This window comes from Fragaria vesca, linkage group LG4 (assembly GCF_000184155.1).
Source record: "Fragaria vesca subsp. vesca linkage group LG4, FraVesHawaii_1.0, whole genome shotgun sequence".
In the NCBI taxonomy this organism is placed as follows: domain Eukaryota; kingdom Viridiplantae; phylum Streptophyta; class Magnoliopsida; order Rosales; family Rosaceae; genus Fragaria; species Fragaria vesca.
This window is the reverse complement of record NC_020494.1, coordinates 13186910-13191456: the sequence shown is the minus strand read 5'-3', so window position 1 is coordinate 13191456 and position 4547 is coordinate 13186910. Positions and strand designations below refer to the sequence as shown.

Sequence of the window (4547 nt, the reverse complement as noted above, 5' to 3'; positions counted from 1 at the left end):
TTGTTTAAGAAGAAGACTACACTTTGCATTCAGAACTACTTTGACAATGGCATCCCCTTTCCTGAAATTCAAAGACCTGCAAATTCCATCTTGCCTACAAGTACACATCACAACCCCCAAACTCGTTTTCTTCCAGACATTCTCTGCTTCAAAGTTCCAATATGCTGTAGTGCTCCATTAATTTCTCAGAACAAAGGTAGGATATGTGTTTAAGGGTAAAGGGTTGGGAATATGTGTTTTATGAATGAAAAGGCTTATTAAGGCTCAAAGGGCTAACTAAGGGATAATATGATCAAGGACAGAGGCTATATGGCTATAGTGCTGATCCTAATTGCCTTAACCACTTGCCATTATTCATGTGAGTCAATATAAACTTATAAAGTCTCGAGAGTCATTGAAGCAAGTTCTAGGACAATATAATGAGATCATGTAAAACCTATCTAGCAAGAAAAATCATAGAACTAATGTATAACACTCTCAAGAAAAGGCAATAGGCTCAAAAGCTCACATAAGGTTATACAAGTCTGCACTAACCATCACATGCTTCTCTAGATCACAGATTTTCATATTAACCATGGCTGTTGTTCCAAGCATAATCATCATAAGAAAATATTAACAGAAGATTGATGTCCAGACCAATATCAATGCTCATCATTATCATCAGCTGTTATAGAAATCCAATTCATGTTCTCATCCCAGGTGTTGGAAGAAACTAAAACAAAAGACTCACATAAACATAACAATTTTTTTTTTTGCAGAGCTGACTTTCAGTATTTTTTACCAAGCTATTCCACCACATGTGAACCTAAACATTGAAAAAAAATATATTATAAATCCCTCCCCCCAAACTTAAATGAGACAGTGTCCTCAATGTCAAGAATATTAGCTAACAGCAATGCATCAAACAAGTAAGGGAGGAAGCACAAAAAGAAAGAAAATTGAAGTGCAAAGATAGAGTTTTGAGCTCCCTGAATGTAGTTGAAGAGGAAGAAAGACCAAGACATGCTCTAAGTAAAAATCTCCAGGGCTGCTGCAACTTAACTCCCGAATCGGACACTGAAGACAATGTTATTTGGCCAAAATTTGCTGGGGCTCATTGCAAAGCAATGAGTCTTGTAGCTCTCGTCGAAGCACATAAAATCGACATATTATATGTCAGAATCGGACACTTCTGCCACAGATTAGCAGATTCAGTACACTCCAGCTGAGCTGCTGCATCAACACTTCATCCTCCAAAACCGTGGGTTGCCTCCCATTAGGCTAAGTTTTAAGTCTTCAGCCAGACTTAGCAACTCTCACTGGTACATAGGGTCCATGAGGTACACAACCTCAACATGATTCATTGGAAGAGTCACAGCAGAAACTTCTCGATTTTTAGTAGACAACTCTGTTGGTATCTCATTCTTATTCGTAGCCTCAGGTAGCTCCAAGTAAGGTTTTAGTCGATGACCATTCACCTTAAAAATAGTTCCATCTTTCAAGTTTTGTATCTCCACCGCACCATGAGGATATGCCTTGACAACTAGGAAAGGTCCAGACCACCTTGAACGCAGCTTGCCAGGAAACAAGCGAAGACTGGAGTTGAACAATAAAACCTTTTGGTTTGGCTCAAAGTTTGGCTGCAAACCTTTGTCATGAGCTATCTTTGTCTTCTCCTTGTAAATTCTTGCATTCTCATAAGCTTCATTCGTCAGCTGATCCAATTCATTTAACTGAAGCTTCCTCAAAGTTCCAGCTTTATTAATATCAAAATTCAACTGCTTTAAAGCCCAATATGCTCGATGCTACAGCTCCACTGGAAGATGACAAGCTTTCCCAAAGACAAGTCGATAAGGAGACATGTTCAAAGGAGTTTTAAAGGCTGTCCTATATGCCCAACCTGCATCACTCACCTTTAAAGACCAATCCATACGGTTCTGATACCTGTCAAGTGTAACCTGTAAGGCATTGCGTATATTTAGTAAAAAGAAAACTGATACCCAATATGGACACCGTGGTCATACCTGAAAATATTTGGTCATCCTAGTTCCAACAAAGATGTCCCATGCAGGTTTCTTAATAAATCGATAATCATCTGGACTTCTGGAGGGTTTTCTAGCTTTCACGGTCTCCCAAGTAAGGGATGAAGTACTTGGCAGTCAATTTGGAATTGAAATCCCTCCATTTATTAGCAGCAGAGGTAATCACAAGTTTCCTACACTCTTTAGGGATCACAAACGCCTCCTGTGTAGAGGTTACAGCAAAGAGACTTAGATTACGGTAAAACACAGGTCGAAGAGAAACAAATTAGAATAAGGGTCAAATATCAAAAGGTGTTAAATCAGCACTGTCAGTGTATACCTATCAAAAGTCTATGTCACTTTGGTTTGACTTGTGGTGTGATTTAAGAAGTATATAGTGTATTCAGTCTTCCAAATTTGAGTGGTGAATATGTGAAATCAGAATGTGTGGCCATGTCTAAGGACGCTAAACTCTTAATGCTCAATAAACTTGGTCTATGTACTATCAATACAGCTCAAGTAAAATAAAATCTCAGTATACGAAGCAACCTTACACAGATGAACCAAACATGAACAACCTAGAAATGACTAATAGCAAATTACAACCAACTGAAAACACAGATGGTTAAGGTCAGATCATTCAGACATAGAGTAGAAGAATTTCTGACCTCATCTTGCGAAAAACATTGGCATCTCTTCTCCCTTCTCCTTGGCACTCTTGTGGGTACCCCACTTCCTCTTGGTGACCTTAAAACACGCGCTTGTCCTTGCCGACCTTCAAAAGCTCAGTGATCCTATCTTCTCACATGGTGCAAACCCATCAACTTCACTGATCAGGTTCACAAAGTGAGCCGTCTTGCTCGTTTTCTATCAAATCACTGAAAAATATCAAAAACACTACCGAAAGTTCATCAATATCCTAATTACAAATCACACATGACAACATACCTATTTTTAGTTTTGAAGCAAACCATTGGAAGCTGAAAACAAATCAAAATAAATTGAATGAGAAATTCAGTATCGAATTACTACAATCAAAACAAATGCCTATGCATGACAAGTATGAAGAAACTAAACCATAAAAGTATTTGAAAATTAAATACTCAGAGAAATAGATTCATAATCTACGTGCTTACCAAGTGTTGAACAATTCCACTTGTAAAGAAGAAAAAGTCTTTTGCCCTTGAGTGGGGAGAAGTGGAACTGCAATTGAGTTTCTGATTTCAGCAAACTAGCCTCTTGACAAAATATTTTGTAATTTCAGCTATAGCTTTTGTCAATTTGCATTTGTACTTATTATTTTGTAAATTAATATATTTACAAAATATAGATTTTGTTATTTATTTTTATTCTTCAGATACGTTTAACTCACATTGGAAAAAACTGCTCTTATTTATGACCATTATACATAAATTTGCAGATCCTAAAGAGTGCCAAGGACAAGCGCGTGTTTTAAGGTCACCAAGAGGTACATTAAACCGTTAAAAATGAACCCATGTTTATTTACGCGTTAAAAATGAACCCATGCTCGAGAGCGGCGAAAGTGGCGGAGCGACGGGGTTGTAGGTTCGCCGGTGGAGACAAGGTTTCCTGTGCAAGACTCGACTTGGGCTGAGGTCCATGCTTTGACCCATTGGGCCTTGGTACAGTTTTGGGCTTCTTCTAGACCTATTGTGGATTGGGCTTGGGGTTCTACCCTAGGTCCATTCTATTTTTCTATTCTGCAATTTTATTTAGTAATTTTGTTTTACTATATTTCAATTGTAGTTCTAAGCGGCTTTATGTCGCCAATAATACTCTATCACCTTTTGATAGGGTGCTAAGGGCCTTGTGCCGGTATATGCACTTTGTGTGCCTTATCTGTTCTAGATAGGCGGTGCGTCGTTTGTTTGGTCAAATAGGTGCAACCTCCTAGTGGCAGGATGAAACTTAGTGTCGTCGGGATTATTATCCGGCGGCAACATAGTAGAAAAGCTGTATTATTGGATATTAGGATATGTAAACGTGTTACATGTCTACTGATCTTTCCATTATGTCACCGCTGTGACAAAGTAAATGGAGTCGCCATTAGAGTAGTACTATTTGCTAGTTGGTGCTTGTTTGAATACATGTACTTTGTAGTTGCAGAAATTCTCGTTATTATTTCAGGATTTCTATATGCTTATTGTAATCAGGGGTTTAGGCTTCATGTCCCCCTTTGTATTCGACAGTTTCATTAATGAAGGCTTGAGGGTAGCCGCACCACCCTTTATTAAAAAAAAAATGAACCCATGCTGAAATTTTTAACTATTTAGACAACATTTGGCATATTAATAAGATATATATATACAGCCCCCTTCTAATGAGGGATCTCTATTTTAAGCCATTTATAGGGATAGGGCATTACACCAACTTCCCGATTATAATTTTACATCTCCACCGTTCATATCTTAGGTCTATATGAGTAGATCACCTCTACAAAATTTCATATGATTTGGTGATCGTTAAGGCTTTCAAAAGTTCAATTTAGTTTTAATGACCTTCAACGGTTTTAGTTTGACATAAGCT

At 38.0% G+C, this 4547-nt stretch overlaps 1 non-coding gene across 1 annotated transcript; it reads right to left on the bottom strand.

The window, feature by feature from the left end:
• LOC101302639 lies at positions 1–2843 on the bottom strand. The gene is made up of 3 exons (XR_184497.1): positions 2669–2843; positions 2004–2223; positions 1–1923 (listed from the first exon to the last, which is right to left on the bottom strand). It is a non-coding gene; the product is annotated as an uncharacterized LOC101302639 (transcript).
• Positions 2844–4547: the final 1704 nt, after the last annotated feature.